Consider the following 13,134-nt stretch of genomic DNA (forward strand, 5'->3'; position numbering starts at 1 on the left):
GGTTAGTTGGGCAGGATGAGTATTTCAATTGTTTTCAATAGAGTGGATATTAGTGGCACTGGCTTGTTGCCATAATGTGGCATTGGTTCTTTGTTCATAACAGTGTACTCAGTTTTGTAGAAGATTTAGGTGAGAAAGAGACAGTTGTTGAATATGACATAGATAGCTAGAAATGAATTGAGTAGCAATTTCCTGCTAGGTGTAGTTTGGGTATGATGTGTCTCAGTGAGAGATAAATCTTGAAATTGAAGGGTTGTTCCTTGCTACAGTCTTGGAAACTATGTATCTGGTGTTGACTCCAATGTTTTCAAGATTACTTGTGTACAAAATTGGCCAGACTTTGCAGTTTCTTCTTCAATAAATCAGTGGAAGGTGGTGCAGATAATGGTAAAAATGTTCAGTGCCTCCTGTGAGTTGTTGATGCTGCTTGTCTTTTAAGTAAAATTGATAGGGGCTCTTGATTGACCCAGCCATACACAGAGCTGGTGCATACTTGGCTTGAGAAGACTTTGGTCAGTAAATGATGAAATACCAACACAGTGGTCACAACAAAGCTCCTTTCCCTGCATTTTAGTTTCCCTCGGGTATAGAGTGACATGATATTGGCAGAGGATGTGCAGATAATCACTTTGATCAGGCTGTTCGTTTTTTTAATGCTCTTTTACCAGAATCCATTCATAGTGATTAGTGTGTTCTCTGTTGGAACACGATGAGAACATTGTGTGAAGTGCACAGAAGTAGCTATTTTAGTATGTATGAAAATGTGAGGTAACCACTGTTACTCCTAAATTTCTGTGGAATTAAGTTTTCTGTGTGTGTGTGTGTTTGAAAATCCCAGAGGTTCAAGTTGGTAGTTTATATGTTGCAAGCGAAAAAAGCTTTTTAGTAAACTGAGGCACTAGCATTAGTTGCCTGTTCACTGTGACAAGGAAGCTAGTATAAAAAGTAGCTTGTGGTTTTGTTTGCAAAGAAGTGCTCATGGGATGAAAGCACTGCTTGAGATTATTCTGAGATGATGGGGGGATTGCTAAACATCTAGCATTTTAGTAAGGAGCTTGTCGGACTATTTGTATAGTTGTAAAATTATTTGTTATTTGATGAGAAATTTCTTTATTCATAGCACATGGGCCATCATAGTTGAAGCATAAAGATTGGCATGGTATGCGTAGGTCTGCAAAATGTCCTGACAGTGATGTTCATAGGAACTTGTTGTATACTTTGATTCTTCATCTGTTTAACAGTAGACATAAGAAATGTATTAGTGGAGCAAGTAGCTGTGAAATTAGTAGTGTATGATTGATAGTATGGACGTGGCGCTTGAAGGAAGTGTTTGTTTAGCTGTGGGTGTTTTCATAATTGCCATGTGAGGAGAAGCAATACTCGTGATAGGCGACGAGAGGTACAGAGAGAAACACATTTATTGCGAGTATTGTATATCAGCAGCTCTTGGGCGGGTATCAAGTAAGACGCAAAGTGAAACGAAAGAGGAAGTATGCATGAAAGTGGCCAAATATCGACAAGAGTTCGCACTGTTAGGGTGAGGTGAATAAGCTAGTGCGGTGCGAAAATTTTCGAAGAGAGAGGCGGTTTTAAAGAAAGCACAAGAGTCCTATGAATGCCCTCTTGTGTGTTTCTCTTTCAGTGGCTATTTGGCATGTCTGCTTGCGCCATAGAAAGCTACTGTATGTGCCCCAGGCCCCCATCTAGCGGCCGGAGGTGCAAGCGGTGTTTACATACAGTCTCGCCTGAGGCAATGGTCTCTCATTTCGGAACGCAAGAAGCACTGGTAGCGCACAAAAATAGCCGAGTGAGATCATTGCGGCCAAGTAAGGGTAGAAGTAGGTTCTTTGCAGAATGTCCGAGCTTAAGAAATTCTTCGATAAGTAAATCGCGAAATGTGAAGAATGTGTCGTATTCTCGTAGGGCGTGTTGACGGTCTCGTGGCATAAGTAGCGAGCGGTGATAGCTTGCAAGCAAGATCATACTTCACAGGATCATTTCTGTAGTATGTCTTCAACTCTCTCTAGTTCAACGCTGGAGTAGACGTAACCACGATGATGAGTGGTAGCACTCTCCCTGAGCGTGAGGCTTGCGATCAAGATTCATCGCATCTTGGTTGTAATCGATGATCGTTCACCACATTCTGAGGGATGTGGGAAGGGAATAGCGCTTTCCGAGTGGTGGTTTTATTATATAGATTAGAAGCATAAGTCATACTGTTGGTATCGGGACCCGCGTTGTTGCAGAAATGTCGCTACAGGTTGTGGAAAGACTTCGATTGCGACATGTCATGAAAGCCTCGTGGAAGTTTCTCGAGTGGCACGGGGGACGAGCCATTTGATTTGGCCTGCTCCAAGTGCTAGGCTTGGATGACAACGACGTACTTTTGAGTTACAAGAATGAGTGAGCAACACAAGAAGAGTGCAATTGATGACCATAAAAAGCTGACACACAACACAGTCTTGATAATCACCACTAATGCATGATGTACGAAACATTTAGGAGGAGCACGTTTGGCTAGCAAACATGAATTGAGTGATTTGCAAGGCAGTGTAATCTGCAAGAAGGAATGCATGAAATTCGCAAATGAATAAGACTGGTTCAAATACTATCGACAGAAATTTTATTTCTGTTGTCAACTAGTATTAATTAGTTGTGTGGGAGCAGGGGGATATTTCCCTTGCACCATACATCTACATACACGTTGCGTGTGATGTGGCCTAGTTTTGCGTACAAAGAACTATCTAGTTGTCAGTTTTTTGAGTGAACGAGAGAGATTAGTGTTAGATGCAGAGCAGTGCGGGCAGTTGTGTGTCGGACGTTGTATGTCGGACGTGGGTCGCCGACAGGAATTATGCGTGCTGCCATCTGTCGGCAGGTGAGGTAATGAAGCAGCTTGAATGGTGACAGAAATGATGAAAATAGTTATCTAAAGAGTAATAGCGACGACATTTGGCAGACACGTATTTCAGCGTTGACAGTTAGTTTGGGGTGTGTGCTTGCATGACACTGGAAGTCTGTTGACGGTGTAGAAGTAGACAAGACGGCAAGAATTTTCGGCGTTCTCGCGGAGAAGTAATAGAGAAGCAGCCATAAGTATTGAAGTGAGGGCGTTGATCGGCACTCTGGTTTCCCTTCAAAACGAATAAATCTTTCGCCTTTTACTAAAGATTTCCGTGGAGGGGAACATTAAATGAGTCTAGAAGGTATTTTTTGTAGTGCTCGGCTATTGCTGAGCCACAATCTCAAGTAAAACGTAATGTGAGTAGCAAGAGGTAGATTGTGTTGTGAGAATGAAGGGCGTGGATTAGCGGATCACGTTTGGCCTGAAATGGCGTGCAGTGTGTTAGACGATTGTGTAGAGAGAGTGAGAGAGGGGGGGACAGAGCTATTTATTGTCCTGCAAACTCTTGGTGAACCCTTTCCGTACCTCAGTTGTAGATGATTTGAGAATGTTTACTTGCACTGCAGTTGCACAACAGCATATAAGCTGATATTTGGAAGTGAATGATGAATGATTGTCTTTGTAATAAATACTGGTATGTGATAAGTAGATTTTGTTTTGAAAGCCAAAATAATTTTTACCGCAGAAGTTTGTGATTTGTAGGTATGATGTGAGTGAGATTTGGGCTGAAGATGGTGGTTAGTTGGGCAGGATGAGTATTTCAATTGTTTTCAATAGAGTGGATATTAGTGGCACTGGCTTGTTGCCATAATGTGGCATTGGTTCTTTGTTCATAACAGTGTACTCAGTTTTGTAGAAGATTTAGGTGAGAAAGAGACAGTTGTTGAATATGACATAGATAGCTAGAAATGAATTGAGTAGCAATTTCCTGCTAGGTGTAGTTTGGGTATGATGTGTCTCAGTGAGAGATAAATCTTGAAATTGAAGGGTTGTTCCTTGCTACAGTCTTGGAAACTATGTATCTGGTGTTGACTCCAATGTTTTCAAGATTACTTGTGTACAAAATTGGCCAGACTTTGCAGTTTCTTCTTCAATAAATCAGTGGAAGGTGGTGCAGATAATGGTAAAAATGTTCAGTGCCTCCTGTGAGTTGTTGATGCTGCTTGTCTTTTAAGTAAAATTGATAGGGGCTCTTGATTGACCCAGCCATACACAGAGCTGGTGCATACTTGGCTTGAGAAGACTTTGGTCAGTAAATGATGAAATACCAACACAGTGGTCACAACAAAGCTCCTTTCCCTGCATTTTAGTTTCCCTCGGGTATAGAGTGACATGATATTGGCAGAGGATGTGCAGATAATCACTTTGATCAGGCTGTTCGTTTTTTTAATGCTCTTTTACCAGAATCCATTCATAGTGATTAGTGTGTTCTCTGTTGGAACACGATGAGAACATTGTGTGAAGTGCACAGAAGTAGCTATTTTAGTATGTATGAAAATGTGAGGTAACCACTGTTACTCCTAAATTTCTGTGGAATTAAGTTTTCTGTGTGTGTGTGTGTTTGAAAATCCCAGAGGTTCAAGTTGGTAGTTTATATGTTGCAAGCGAAAAAAGCTTTTTAGTAAACTGAGGCACTAGCATTAGTTGCCTGTTCACTGTGACAAGGAAGCTAGTATAAAAAGTAGCTTGTGGTTTTGTTTGCAAAGAAGTGCTCATGGGATGAAAGCACTGCTTGAGATTATTCTGAGATGATGGGGGGATTGCTAAACATCTAGCATTTTAGTAAGGAGCTTGTCGGACTATTTGTATAGTTGTAAAATTATTTGTTATTTGATGAGAAATTTCTTTATTCATAGCACATGGGCCATCATAGTTGAAGCATAAAGATTGGCATGGTATGCGTAGGTCTGCAAAATGTCCTGACAGTGATGTTCATAGGAACTTGTTGTATACTTTGATTCTTCATCTGTTTAACAGTAGACATAAGAAATGTATTAGTGGAGCAAGTAGCTGTGAAATTAGTAGTGTATGATTGATAGTATGGACGTGGCGCTTGAAGGAAGTGTTTGTTTAGCTGTGGGTGTTTTCATAATTGCCATGTGAGGAGAAGCAATACTCGTGATAGGCGACGAGAGGTACAGAGAGAAACACATTTATTGCGAGTATTGTATATCAGCAGCTCTTGGGCGGGTATCAAGTAAGACGCAAAGTGAAACGAAAGAGGAAGTATGCATGAAAGTGGCCAAATATCGACAAGAGTTCGCACTGTTAGGGTGAGGTGAATAAGCTAGTGCGGTGCGAAAATTTTCGAAGAGAGAGGCGGTTTTAAAGAAAGCACAAGAGTCCTATGAATGCCCTCTTGTGTGTTTCTCTTTCAGTGGCTATTTGGCATGTCTGCTTGCGCCATAGAAAGCTACTGTATGTGCCCCAGGCCCCCATCTAGCGGCCGGAGGTGCAAGCGGTGTTTACATACAGTCTCGCCTGAGGCAATGGTCTCTCATTTCGGAACGCAAGAAGCACTGGTAGCGCACAAAAATAGCCGAGTGAGATCATTGCGGCCAAGTAAGGGTAGAAGTAGGTTCTTTGCAGAATGTCCGAGCTTAAGAAATTCTTCGATAAGTAAATCGCGAAATGTGAAGAATGTGTCGTATTCTCGTAGGGCGTGTTGACGGTCTCGTGGCATAAGTAGCGAGCGGTGATAGCTTGCAAGCAAGATCATACTTCACAGGATCATTTCTGTAGTATGTCTTCAACTCTCTCTAGTTCAACGCTGGAGTAGACGTAACCACGATGATGAGTGGTAGCACTCTCCCTGAGCGTGAGGCTTGCGATCAAGATTCATCGCATCTTGGTTGTAATCGATGATCGTTCACCACATTCTGAGGGATGTGGGAAGGGAATAGCGCTTTCCGAGTGGTGGTTTTATTATTTAGATTAGAAGCATAAGTCATACTGTTGGTATCGGGACCCGCGTTGTTGCAGAAATGTCGCTACAGGTTGTGGAAAGACTTCGATTGCGACATGTCATGAAAGCCTCGTGGAAGTTTCTCGAGTGGCACGGGGGACGAGCCATTTGATTTGGCCTGCTCCAAGTGCTAGGCTTGGATGACAACGACGTACTTTTGAGTTACAAGAATGAGTGAGCAACACAAGAAGAGTGCAATTGATGACCATAAAAAGCTGACACACAACACAGTCTTGATAATCACCACTAATGCATGATGTACGAAACATTTAGGAGGAGCACGTTTGGCTAGCAAACATGAATTGAGTGATTTGCAAGGCAGTGTAATCTGCAAGAAGGAATGCATGAAATTCGCAAATGAATAAGACTGGTTCAAATACTATCGACAGAAATTTTATTTCTGTTGTCAACTAGTATTAATTAGTTGTGTGGGAGCAGGGGGATATTTCCCTTGCACCATACATCTACATACACGTTGCGTGTGATGTGGCCTAGTTTTGCGTACAAAGAACTATCTAGTTGTCAGTTTTTTGAGTGAACGAGAGAGATTAGTGTTAGATGCAGAGCAGTGCGGGCAGTTGTGTGTCGGACGTTGTATGTCGGACGTGGGTCGCCGACAGGAATTATGCGTGCTGCCATCTGTCGGCAGGTGAGGTAATGAAGCAGCTTGAATGGTGACAGAAATGATGAAAATAGTTATCTAAAGAGTAATAGCGACGACATTTGGCAGACACGTATTTCAGCGTTGACAGTTAGTTTGGGGTGTGTGCTTGCATGACACTGGAAGTCTGTTGACGGTGTAGAAGTAGACAAGACGGCAAGAATTTTCGGCGTTCTCGCGGAGAAGTAATAGAGAAGCAGCCATAAGTATTGAAGTGAGGGCGTTGATCGGCACTCTGGTTTCCCTTCAAAACGAATAAATCTTTCGCCTTTTACTAAAGATTTCCGTGGAGGGGAACATTAAATGAGTCTAGAAGGTATTTTTTGTAGTGCTCGGCTATTGCTGAGCCACAATCTCAAGTAAAACGTAATGTGAGTAGCAAGAGGTAGATTGTGTTGTGAGAATGAAGGGCGTGGATTAGCGGATCACGTTTGGCCTGAAATGGCGTGCAGTGTGTTAGACGATTGTGTAGAGAGAGTGAGAGAGGGGGGGACAGAGCTATTTATTGTCCTGCAAACTCTTGGTGAACCCTTTCCGTACCTCAGTTGTAGATGATTTGAGAATGTTTACTTGCACTGCAGTTGCACAACAGCATATAAGCTGATATTTGGAAGTGAATGATGAATGATTGTCTTTGTAATAAATACTGGTATGTGATAAGTAGATTTTGTTTTGAAAGCCAAAATAATTTTTACCGCAGAAGTTTGTGATTTGTAGGTATGATGTGAGTGAGATTTGGGCTGAAGATGGTGGTTAGTTGGGCAGGATGAGTATTTCAATTGTTTTCAATAGAGTGGATATTAGTGGCACTGGCTTGTTGCCATAATGTGGCATTGGTTCTTTGTTCATAACAGTGTACTCAGTTTTGTAGAAGATTTAGGTGAGAAAGAGACAGTTGTTATGACATAGATAGCTAGAAATGAATTGAGTAGCAATTTCCTGCTAGGTGTAGTTTGGGTATGATGTGTCTCAGTGAGAGATAAATCTTGAAATTGAAGGGTTGTTCCTTGCTACAGTCTTGGAAACTATGTATCTGGTGTTGACTCCAATGTTTTCAAGATTACTTGTGTACAAAATTGGCCAGACTTTGCAGTTTCTTCTTCAATAAATCAGTGGAAGGTGGTGCAGATAATGGTAAAAATGTTCAGTGCCTCCTGTGAGTTGTTGATGCTGCTTGTCTTTTAAGTAAAATTGATAGGGGCTCTTGATTGACCCAGCCATACACAGAGCTGGTGCATACTTGGCTTGAGAAGACTTTGGTCAGTAAATGATGAAATACCAACACAGTGGTCACAACAAAGCTCCTTTCCCTGCATTTTAGTTTCCCTCGGGTATAGAGTGACATGATATTGGCAGAGGATGTGCAGATAATCACTTTGATCAGGCTGTTCGTTTTTTTAATGCTCTTTTACCAGAATCCATTCATAGTGATTAGTGTGTTCTCTGTTGGAACACGATGAGAACATTGTGTGAAGTGCACAGAAGTAGCTATTTTAGTATGTATGAAAATGTGAGGTAACCACTGTTACTCCTAAATTTCTGTGGAATTAAGTTTTCTGTGTGTGTGTGTGTTTGAAAATCCCAGAGGTTCAAGTTGGTAGTTTATATGTTGCAAGCGAAAAAAGCTTTTTAGTAAACTGAGGCACTAGCATTAGTTGCCTGTTCACTGTGACAAGGAAGCTAGTATAAAAAGTAGCTTGTGGTTTTGTTTGCAAAGAAGTGCTCATGGGATGAAAGCACTGCTTGAGATTATTCTGAGATGATGGGGGGATTGCTAAACATCTAGCATTTTAGTAAGGAGCTTGTCGGACTATTTGTATAGTTGTAAAATTATTTGTTATTTGATGAGAAATTTCTTTATTCATAGCACATGGGCCATCATAGTTGAAGCATAAAGATTGGCATGGTATGCGTAGGTCTGCAAAATGTCCTGACAGTGATGTTCATAGGAACTTGTTGTATACTTTGATTCTTCATCTGTTTAACAGTAGACATAAGAAATGTATTAGTGGAGCAAGTAGCTGTGAAATTAGTAGTGTATGATTGATAGTATGGACGTGGCGCTTGAAGGAAGTGTTTGTTTAGCTGTGGGTGTTTTCATAATTGCCATGTGAGGAGAAGCAATACTCGTGATAGGCGACGAGAGGTACAGAGAGAAACACATTTATTGCGAGTATTGTATATCAGCAGCTCTTGGGCGGGTATCAAGTAAGACGCAAAGTGAAACGAAAGAGGAAGTATGCATGAAAGTGGCCAAATATCGACAAGAGTTCGCACTGTTAGGGTGAGGTGAATAAGCTAGTGCGGTGCGAAAATTTTCGAAGAGAGAGGCGGTTTTAAAGAAAGCACAAGAGTCCTATGAATGCCCTCTTGTGTGTTTCTCTTTCAGTGGCTATTTGGCATGTCTGCTTGCGCCATAGAAAGCTACTGTATGTGCCCCAGGCCCCCATCTAGCGGCCGGAGGTGCAAGCGGTGTTTACATACAGTCTCGCCTGAGGCAATGGTCTCTCATTTCGGAACGCAAGAAGCACTGGTAGCGCACAAAAATAGCCGAGTGAGATCATTGCGGCCAAGTAAGGGTAGAAGTAGGTTCTTTGCAGAATGTCCGAGCTTAAGAAATTCTTCGATAAGTAAATCGCGAAATGTGAAGAATGTGTCGTATTCTCGTAGGGCGTGTTGACGGTCTCGTGGCATAAGTAGCGAGCGGTGATAGCTTGCAAGCAAGATCATACTTCACAGGATCATTTCTGTAGTATGTCTTCAACTCTCTCTAGTTCAACGCTGGAGTAGACGTAACCACGATGATGAGTGGTAGCACTCTCCCTGAGCGTGAGGCTTGCGATCAAGATTCATCGCATCTTGGTTGTAATCGATGATCGTTCACCACATTCTGAGGGATGTGGGAAGGGAATAGCGCTTTCCGAGTGGTGGTTTTATTATATAGATTAGAAGCATAAGTCATACTGTTGGTATCGGGACCCGCGTTGTTGCAGAAATGTCGCTACAGGTTGTGGAAAGACTTCGATTGCGACATGTCATGAAAGCCTCGTGGAAGTTTCTCGAGTGGCACGGGGGACGAGCCATTTGATTTGGCCTGCTCCAAGTGCTAGGCTTGGATGACAACGACGTACTTTTGAGTTACAAGAATGAGTGAGCAACACAAGAAGAGTGCAATTGATGACCATAAAAAGCTGACACACAACACAGTCTTGATAATCACCACTAATGCATGATGTACGAAACATTTAGGAGGAGCACGTTTGGCTAGCAAACATGAATTGAGTGATTTGCAAGGCAGTGTAATCTGCAAGAAGGAATGCATGAAATTCGCAAATGAATAAGACTGGTTCAAATACTATCGACAGAAATTTTATTTCTGTTGTCAACTAGTATTAATTAGTTGTGTGGGAGCAGGGGGATATTTCCCTTGCACCATACATCTACATACACGTTGCGTGTGATGTGGCCTAGTTTTGCGTACAAAGAACTATCTAGTTGTCAGTTTTTTGAGTGAACGAGAGAGATTAGTGTTAGATGCAGAGCAGTGCGGGCAGTTGTGTGTCGGACGTTGTATGTCGGACGTGGGTCGCCGACAGGAATTATGCGTGCTGCCATCTGTCGGCAGGTGAGGTAATGAAGCAGCTTGAATGGTGACAGAAATGATGAAAATAGTTATCTAAAGAGTAATAGCGACGACATTTGGCAGACACGTATTTCAGCGTTGACAGTTAGTTTGGGGTGTGTGCTTGCATGACACTGGAAGTCTGTTGACGGTGTAGAAGTAGACAAGACGGCAAGAATTTTCGGCGTTCTCGCGGAGAAGTAATAGAGAAGCAGCCATAAGTATTGAAGTGAGGGCGTTGATCGGCACTCTGGTTTCCCTTCAAAACGAATAAATCTTTCGCCTTTTACTAAAGATTTCCGTGGAGGGGAACATTAAATGAGTCTAGAAGGTATTTTTTGTAGTGCTCGGCTATTGCTGAGCCACAATCTCAAGTAAAACGTAATGTGAGTAGCAAGAGGTAGATTGTGTTGTGAGAATGAAGGGCGTGGATTAGCGGATCACGTTTGGCCTGAAATGGCGTGCAGTGTGTTAGACGATTGTGTAGAGAGAGTGAGAGAGGGGGGGACAGAGCTATTTATTGTCCTGCAAACTCTTGGTGAACCCTTTCCGTACCTCAGTTGTAGATGATTTGAGAATGTTTACTTGCACTGCAGTTGCACAACAGCATATAAGCTGATATTTGGAAGTGAATGATGAATGATTGTCTTTGTAATAAATACTGGTATGTGATAAGTAGATTTTGTTTTGAAAGCCAAAATAATTTTTACCGCAGAAGTTTGTGATTTGTAGGTATGATGTGAGTGAGATTTGGGCTGAAGATGGTGGTTAGTTGGGCAGGATGAGTATTTCAATTGTTTTCAATAGAGTGGATATTAGTGGCACTGGCTTGTTGCCATAATGTGGCATTGGTTCTTTGTTCATAACAGTGTACTCAGTTTTGTAGAAGATTTAGGTGAGAAAGAGACAGTTGTTGAATATGACATAGATAGCTAGAAATGAATTGAGTAGCAATTTCCTGCTAGGTGTAGTTTGGGTATGATGTGTCTCAGTGAGAGATAAATCTTGAAATTGAAGGGTTGTTCCTTGCTACAGTCTTGGAAACTATGTATCTGGTGTTGACTCCAATGTTTTCAAGATTACTTGTGTACAAAATTGGCCAGACTTTGCAGTTTCTTCTTCAATAAATCAGTGGAAGGTGGTGCAGATAATGGTAAAAATGTTCAGTGCCTCCTGTGAGTTGTTGATGCTGCTTGTCTTTTAAGTAAAATTGATAGGGGCTCTTGATTGACCCAGCCATACACAGAGCTGGTGCATACTTGGCTTGAGAAGACTTTGGTCAGTAAATGATGAAATACCAACACAGTGGTCACAACAAAGCTCCTTTCCCTGCATTTTAGTTTCCCTCGGGTATAGAGTGACATGATATTGGCAGAGGATGTGCAGATAATCACTTTGATCAGGCTGTTCGTTTTTTTAATGCTCTTTTACCAGAATCCATTCATAGTGATTAGTGTGTTCTCTGTTGGAACACGATGAGAACATTGTGTGAAGTGCACAGAAGTAGCTATTTTAGTATGTATGAAAATGTGAGGTAACCACTGTTACTCCTAAATTTCTGTGGAATTAAGTTTTCTGTGTGTGTGTGTGTTTGAAAATCCCAGAGGTTCAAGTTGGTAGTTTATATGTTGCAAGCGAAAAAAGCTTTTTAGTAAACTGAGGCACTAGCATTAGTTGCCTGTTCACTGTGACAAGGAAGCTAGTATAAAAAGTAGCTTGTGGTTTTGTTTGCAAAGAAGTGCTCATGGGATGAAAGCACTGCTTGAGATTATTCTGAGATGATGGGGGGATTGCTAAACATCTAGCATTTTAGTAAGGAGCTTGTCGGACTATTTGTATAGTTGTAAAATTATTTGTTATTTGATGAGAAATTTCTTTATTCATAGCACATGGGCCATCATAGTTGAAGCATAAAGATTGGCATGGTATGCGTAGGTCTGCAAAATGTCCTGACAGTGATGTTCATAGGAACTTGTTGTATACTTTGATTCTTCATCTGTTTAACAGTAGACATAAGAAATGTATTAGTGGAGCAAGTAGCTGTGAAATTAGTAGTGTATGATTGATAGTATGGACGTGGCGCTTGAAGGAAGTGTTTGTTTAGCTGTGGGTGTTTTCATAATTGCCATGTGAGGAGAAGCAATACTCGTGATAGGCGACGAGAGGTACAGAGAGAAACACATTTATTGCGAGTATTGTATATCAGCAGCTCTTGGGCGGGTATCAAGTAAGACGCAAAGTGAAACGAAAGAGGAAGTATGCATGAAAGTGGCCAAATATCGACAAGAGTTCGCACTGTTAGGGTGAGGTGAATAAGCTAGTGCGGTGCGAAAATTTTCGAAGAGAGAGGCGGTTTTAAAGAAAGCACAAGAGTCCTATGAATGCCCTCTTGTGTGTTTCTCTTTCAGTGGCTATTTGGCATGTCTGCTTGCGCCATAGAAAGCTACTGTATGTGCCCCAGGCCCCCATCTAGCGGCCGGAGGTGCAAGCGGTGTTTACATACAGTCTCGCCTGAGGCAATGGTCTCTCATTTCGGAACGCAAGAAGCACTGGTAGCGCACAAAAATAGCCGAGTGAGATCATTGCGGCCAAGTAAGGGTAGAAGTAGGTTCTTTGCAGAATGTCCGAGCTTAAGAAATTCTTCGATAAGTAAATCGCGAAATGTGAAGAATGTGTCGTATTCTCGTAGGGCGTGTTGACGGTCTCGTGGCATAAGTAGCGAGCGGTGATAGCTTGCAAGCAAGATCATACTTCACAGGATCATTTCTGTAGTATGTCTTCAACTCTCTCTAGTTCAACGCTGGAGTAGACGTAACCACGATGATGAGTGGTAGCACTCTCCCTGAGCGTGAGGCTTGCGATCAAGATTCATCGCATCTTGGTTGTAATCGATGATCGTTCACCACATTCTGAGGGATGTGGGAAGGGAATAGCGCTTTCCGAGTGGTGGTTTTATTATTTAGATTAGAAGCATAAGTCAT

General features: G+C 41.9%; 7 non-coding genes across 7 annotated transcripts; all 7 read left to right on the forward strand.

Annotated features, from left to right (window-relative positions):
* The first annotated feature begins 1,975 nt into the window (after positions 1-1,975).
* On the forward strand, positions 1,976-2,182 carry LOC126254388 (small nucleolar RNA U3). Its single transcript, XR_007546083.1, has one exon. It is a non-coding gene; the product is annotated as a small nucleolar RNA U3 (small nucleolar RNA).
* Positions 2,183-3,120: 938 nt separating this feature from the next.
* On the forward strand, positions 3,121-3,239 carry LOC126254583 (U5 spliceosomal RNA). Its single transcript, XR_007546248.1, has one exon. It is a non-coding gene; the product is annotated as a U5 spliceosomal RNA (small nuclear RNA).
* Positions 3,240-5,616: 2,377 nt separating this feature from the next.
* Positions 5,617-5,823, forward strand: LOC126254389 (small nucleolar RNA U3). Its single transcript, XR_007546084.1, has one exon. It is a non-coding gene; the product is annotated as a small nucleolar RNA U3 (small nucleolar RNA).
* A 938-nt stretch (positions 5,824-6,761) lies between these two features.
* LOC126254584 (U5 spliceosomal RNA) lies at positions 6,762-6,880 on the forward strand. The gene has a single exon (XR_007546249.1). It is a non-coding gene; the product is annotated as a U5 spliceosomal RNA (small nuclear RNA).
* A 2,373-nt stretch (positions 6,881-9,253) lies between these two features.
* On the forward strand, positions 9,254-9,460 carry LOC126254390 (small nucleolar RNA U3). Its single transcript, XR_007546085.1, has one exon. It is a non-coding gene; the product is annotated as a small nucleolar RNA U3 (small nucleolar RNA).
* Positions 9,461-10,398: 938 nt separating this feature from the next.
* LOC126254585 (U5 spliceosomal RNA) lies at positions 10,399-10,517 on the forward strand. The gene has a single exon (XR_007546250.1). It is a non-coding gene; the product is annotated as a U5 spliceosomal RNA (small nuclear RNA).
* A 2,377-nt stretch (positions 10,518-12,894) lies between these two features.
* Positions 12,895-13,101, forward strand: LOC126254391 (small nucleolar RNA U3). Its single transcript, XR_007546086.1, has one exon. It is a non-coding gene; the product is annotated as a small nucleolar RNA U3 (small nucleolar RNA).
* Positions 13,102-13,134: the final 33 nt, after the last annotated feature.

The sequence above is a fragment of the Schistocerca nitens genome, chromosome 4 (genome assembly GCF_023898315.1).
Source record: "Schistocerca nitens isolate TAMUIC-IGC-003100 chromosome 4, iqSchNite1.1, whole genome shotgun sequence".
Classification (NCBI taxonomy): domain Eukaryota; kingdom Metazoa; phylum Arthropoda; class Insecta; order Orthoptera; family Acrididae; genus Schistocerca; species Schistocerca nitens.